Source organism: Aotus nancymaae, unplaced genomic scaffold (assembly GCF_030222135.1).
Source record: "Aotus nancymaae isolate 86718 unplaced genomic scaffold, 86718_ANA_hifiasm-v0.15.2.pri h1tg000072l, whole genome shotgun sequence".
Taxonomy (NCBI): domain Eukaryota; kingdom Metazoa; phylum Chordata; class Mammalia; order Primates; family Aotidae; genus Aotus; species Aotus nancymaae.
The window spans coordinates 7716229-7722783 of NW_026988487.1; the positions used below are offsets into that span (position 1 = coordinate 7716229).

Consider the following 6555-nt stretch of genomic DNA (forward strand, 5'->3'; position numbering starts at 1 on the left):
CAGAAGGAAGGGGTTTTAAAGATGGACCCAAGCTGAAACTCTTTACTTTCATCTGTACCTATTATTTCAGTTCAAGTCAGAGAGAACACAAAACAGAAAGACCTTGGGCAATGTTGAGCACCAGTCCTGTCAGGCATTATCTTTAGACACAAAGATACACACAATGGTGAATAAGCAAACTTGCTGCTTGCCCACACAGAGATTCTATAGGGTTTTTCTTTTCTTTTTGTGCTATGTATATGCTAAGGTTTGAATGAGCATCCCCTTCAAAACTCTGGTGTTGCCAATGTGATAAGAGGTAGGGCCTTTAGGAGGTGATCAGTCCCTGAGAGCTCCTTTCTCATGAATGGGATTAAAGTCCTTATATAAGGGGATTCATGCAGCATTAGGTAGCTTGCCCTTTGCCTTCTGCCCCGTGAAGAGCATTCACCAGACAATCAAGCCTGCCAGTGCCTGGATCATAGATTTCCCAGCCTCCAGAACTGTAAGGAAATAAGTTTCTGTTCTTTACAAGTTACCCAGTCTCAGGTATTTTTGCTATAGCAGCACAAAATTGACAAAGACAGAGATAGAAATATGCATGACCAGATCCAGGGAGACAATCAGTGATGGCACTTTAAACTCTGAACTTGCAGCAATAGCAGTTAGAATAGACACTGAAAATTCTCTAGCTTTAATACTAATTCTGAAAAAAAAAAAGCTGTAAAAAAGGGTTATATAGAATATAAATAGCACATAATGCAGAAATAATCAATAGAAAATGTAGAATAAAAATAATAATTTTCTGAATGTCCTAAAAGAACCAAGAATGAAATGTCACCCTTTGCTGTGTTCTACTTTTAATTTAACCAATTCCTCCAAAATTGTTGATGGTTAATTAAATATGAGGCTTCTAATACTCAAGGGTTTGTCTTTCAAGAAACTAACATCTAATGGAACCCTGATATCCTCAGCTAGTTGGAACTAAGAACAGCCTCATTTTGATGAAAATGCAGTGACTTCATTGGCATCAGGGAAACTTCAAAAGTACAAGGATTCCAATATGTATATCAACAAATATGAAAAGCCTAGCAAATACAAGAAGAGTAAAGAATATGCCTCCAACTATTTAACTAGAGCTCAACATTTCTTAATAGATAAAACAATCTAAGATCAAGAGAATTAAGGATAGCATGTAAAAAAAAAATTGGATGTTAAAGCATATACATCCTTTGTTTTGTTAAGGAAACAAAAAGCATAAAATACTTTGGAATAAATTTACAAAAGTGCAAAACATATTCTGAAAGCTAAAAGCATTGTTTTAAGAATATTAAAAAGAACTAAAACATGGAAAAGTATTTCATGTTTATGGATTGGAATTATTAATATTGTAGAGATGACAATAACCCTCGAACAGATCTACACATTTAGTGCAATCCTTATCAAAATCCTAGCAGCCTTTTTTGTAGTAATGGACAAGCCAATACTAATCCAGGCTCATTGTAAGGGACCCCAATTACATAAAACATCCTTTAAAAAAAAGAACAAAGTAGGAAGATTCACATTTCCCAGTTTCAAAACTTAGTACAAAAATACAGCAATTAAGGCAGTGTAGTATTAACACATAAATTGACATCTAGATCAATAAAACAGAATTGAAAGTTGAGAAAAGAAATTCCCATACATCTGAGGTCAATTGATTTTTGACAAGAATGCCAAGACAATTCAATGAAGAAAGAATAGTCTTTTCAACATATTGTACCAGGAAAACCAGATGTCCTCATGCACAAGAATTAAGTTGAATTTCTTCCTTGCACCATAAAAATTAACTCCAAATGGATCATAGACCTAAATGTAAGAGCTAAAAATATAAAACTTTTTGAAGGAAATAGGAAGAGACTTTGACCTTGGGTTATGCCTAGCCTTCCTAGATGCAATACCAAAAGCACAAGTACAAAAAAAAAAAAAAGCATAAATAAATTGGACTTCATGAAAATTAAAAACTCTTGTGCTTTAAAGGCCATCGTCAAGAAAGTGAAAGGACAGCCAAACCATGGAATGAGAGTATTTGCAAATAATATATCTGATGAAGGATTTGTATCAAGAATATATACAGAATGCTTGCAACTCAACAATAAAAAGACAAATAAACTCAACAAAAATTGGACAAAAGATATCAATTATATTTTGTCAAAGAAGATATGTAAATTGCCAATAAGCACATGAGAAGATGCTCACCATCATTAGCAGTTAGTAAAATACAAATCATAACCACAGCGAGAATCTACTTCAAACCCATTAGGATGACTATAATAAAAAAATACAGTAACAAGCATTTTCATGAATGTGGAGAAGTTGGAACCCTTATACTCATGCTGATATAATGTAAAATGGTGCAACCACTTTGGAATACAGTTTTGGCAGTTCCTCAAAATGTTAAACAGTTACGATATGACTCGGCAATTCCATTTATAGGTATATGACCGAGATAAATGAAAACTTACATTCACACAAGAACTTGCATACCAATGTTCTTAACAGCATTATTCTTAATAGCTAAAAAGAGAAAACATTCAAATGTTCATCAACTGATAAGTGAACAAATAAAAACTGCTGTTACCAAGCCTTCTGGTCTGTCTCTGGAGGCAGGAAATGCCAGTGTGCAACCAGTCAAGCTGCTGCCCAGCGCTCATCAAGACAATAGTCATCTTGTAAGGCAGCTCTGATTCTAGTGTCTGGCAGTGAAATTTAACAGCCACCATGTTGAGCAAAAGGACGAAGACCAAGGCCACCGAGAAGCACTCTCCAAGTATAATATTCAATGTGTTTGCCACATTTGGCTATTCACAGATTCAAGAGTTCAAAGAGGCCATTGACATTATTGATCAGAATAGGCATTCTTTCAACAAGAAAGATGTGCATGATATGTTTGCTTCTTTCTTCATCAGAATCCAAGTGATGTATACAAAGATGCTGTAATGAATGGGGTTCTGAGCTTATAAATTTCTCCAGTGCCCTACTGTTTGGTGAGAAGTTAATGGCACAGATCCTGAAGATGTCATCAGCAATGCTTTAGTCTGCTTTTATAAAGAAGCAACAGGAACCATTCAGGAAGACTACCTGAGAGAACTGCTGACAACAACAGGAAGTGAATGAGCTCTACAGAGAAGGCCCTATTAACAAAAAAGGACATTTTAATTACATTGAGTTCACATGCAGCCTTAAACATGGAGCGAAAGACAAAGATGATTGAAAGAACATGAGCTTAAACTTCCAAATTATTGTATCTTATGCTATTTCCTGGATACTTTGCCCCATCATCATAGATCCTGTTGCATGTACTTATTTTTATAGCTTTGCCGTTTAAAATATATTTATTCCAGATCTTTTCCCCACTTAGCACTCGTATAATCAGACTATAAATGGGAATGAAGTTGTACATTGTATTGAAAAAAGATTACCAATAAAAATCAACATATATGAAAGCTCAGGAGACTATATCTGTATTTCTCATTTTACTGGATTGTTGCATTTTATGTAATAAAAATGCTATTTTAAAATGTGTAAAATATTACATATAAAAATTAGTATCGTCATACAATGGAATATTGTTTGGTAATAAAAAGTAGTGATGTACTGATACATTTTCCATATAGAGCAAACCTTGAAAACATTATGCTAAGTGAAAGAACTCAGTCACAAAAGATCACATAATGCATGTTTTCTTGTATATTAAATGTCTAGAAAAGGGTAATTTATAGACACAGAAAATAGGCTTATGGTTGCCTAGGTCTCAAGAAAGAAGTGAATGGGGAGTAATTACTAATGGATATGAGCTTTCTTCTTGGAATGAGGAAAATGTTCTATTAATTATTGTGGTGATGGTCACAAACTCTGTGAATACACTAAAACCACTGAATCACATACTTTAAATAGGTTAATAATATGATATGTGAATTATATCTCAATAAAGCAGTTAAAATACGTGTAAAGAAAACCTGACAAAGCAATTGCCATTATAGAAGCCTTTAATACTCTTGTCGTATGGACAAAAAATAAAGAAGGACGTAGAAACTCTGACTTACATCATTAATATCATTGTTTAATTTAATAGATACATAGCAATCTCTGTACCCTACAAATGTGGAAAACACAGTTTTCCAAATGTCCCTAGAACATGTATTAAAATTGGCACATACAAGAACAAGAAAAAGAAAGTTCAAAGCATTTTGAAACAAACAAAAAAATCAAATGATTATATGCATAATGCAATAAATGTGAAATAAAAACAAAATATTCAATCAAAAAATGAACTATGTGAAAATAGAAAAGACTTTTTAAAGTAATAACTGGTAAACAGAAAAAGAAAGAAAGAAAAGAAATTTAAGCTGATTTTGCAAAATGAATACAAAAACAATAACAAAGGGAACAGTTTATGTCAAATAACATATGGACTATAATTGATGTTACTATTAAATAAGAAATAAAAATAAATTAAGCATTCAACTCAATGATTTATAAAAACTAACATCAAATTAGACCAAAAAAACACAAGAAAAAAGAACTAATAAAGAGAATGCAAACACCCAAATGTGGGAATATAGAAAGGAACATACCATTATGCAGGGCTCTATAATTTTTACTGTAGAAAAAGTAAATATAACATGTTCCAAATTTTTTGAAATAACAAGTGTTCCATGAAAGTGTCATTTACATGGCCTTCAGTATGCTCATTTTAACTTTATTTTTGTCTCTTTTATTAAAATATTTACTTGGGGACTACAAGCAGTGGCGATTGGAGGCTCCCATCAAAAAGATCCAAAACAGCATGCGAATCCCGCACTGACAACCAAGGTATCTAGGTTCTGTGAGGACTGACTAGGTGGCTAGCATGACCCACAGAGAAGAAGACAGAGCAGCGTGGTGCAGCAGCCCACCTGAAAGCCACATGAGCCGGGGGGGGCCCCACCCACAGCCAAGGGAGGCACTGAGTGAACATGCTACTCAGCCTGGGAAACAGTGCTTTTGCCTCGGATCTGTGTAACCCAAGGATTGGAAGATCTTACTCAGGAGCCCATGCCACAGGGGCCTTGAATCTGAACCAGAAAGTCATGCAGATTTTCAATAGCCACTTGGCTAGAATCAGCCTAAGCCTGTTGAGTTCCCATAGGGAGGGGCAGCCATCACTATTGCTGCTGTGGCTGCCTGTGGTCTCAGCCATCTGAGATCCTTGGGGGAGGGATGACAGCCAACACTGCAGCTGCAGGGCTTCCCTGCAGGAACTCCAACTCCAGCCGGGGCCTCAGGGACAGAGGTCTGACCTCCCTGGGCCTGAGCCCTTAGGAGAGGGGTGACTGTAGTCTCTGTGGACCAGCAGGCTTACTCTTTCCTCCTGCTAGCTCTGAGGAATCTGGGCAGCCCTGACAAGTGGGTTTGCCCCAGAGCAGCACACGCCCTCCACCAAAGGACAGCAAAAGTGCCTTGATAAACGGGTCCTGCTTCTCATGCCACCCAACTGGGTGAGACTCCCATTAGGGGCTGTAAGACATCCTATACTGGAGCATTCCTATGGGCATCAGGTTGGTGCCCCTTGAGGTCTAAGATCCCAGAGAAGGAGCAGGCACCCATCTTTGCTCTTTTCCAGCCTCCTCGAATAACATGGGAATAAGCCAGATGAATAGGGCCTGAAGTGAACCCCCAGCAAACCACAGCAGCCCTACACAAGAGGTAGTACCTGACTATTGAAAGAAAAACAAACAGAAAGCAACAACAACAGCATCATCAACAACAAAAAAGTCCACACGAAAACCTCATCCAAGCATCACCAGCCTCAAACATCAAAACTAGACAAACTCATGAAGATGAGAAAAAATCAACAAAAAATTACTGAAAATCCAAAAGGCCAGAGTACCTTTTCTCCAAATGATCACAATACCTCTCCAACAAGGGTGCACAACTGGACAGAGGATGAGGTAGACTAACTGACAGAAGTCAGAATCTGACAGTGGGTAATAACAAATTTCACAGAGATAAAGGAGTATGTTCTAACCCAGTGCAAAAAATCTAAGAACCTTGATAAATGGGAAGAGGAGCTGTTAACTAGAATAATCAGTTTTGAGAATAACACAAATGAGCTGATGAAGCTGAAAAATACAGCATGAGAACTTCATGAAGCATATACAAGATTCAATAGCTGAACTGATCAAGTAGAAGAAAGAATATCAGAGACGGAAGACTATCTTGCTGAAATAAGGAAGGCAGACAAGAATAGAGAAATAATAATAAAAAGAATGAACAAAGCCTCCAAGAACTATAGGACTGTGTAAGAAGGGCAAATCTATGACTGATTGGAGTACCTGAAAGAGACGGGGAGAATTGAACCAAGTTGGAAAACACACTTCAGGATATTATCCAGAAGAACTTCCCCAACCTAGCAAGACAGGCCAACATTGAAATTTAGCAAACCAGAGAACCCCAGTAAGATACCCCATGAGAAGATCAACCCCAAGACACATACTAATCAGATTCTCCAACATCTAAATGAAAGAAAATTTTTAAGGGCATCCGGAGACAAAG

The 6555-nt window shown here is 36.7% G+C and overlaps 1 pseudogene; it reads left to right on the top strand.

Annotated features, from left to right (window-relative positions):
- Window positions 1-2739: 2739 nt before the first annotated feature.
- Window positions 2740-3232, top strand: LOC105724755 (myosin regulatory light polypeptide 9-like; annotated as a pseudogene).
- The last annotated feature ends 3323 nt before the right edge of the window (window positions 3233-6555 follow it).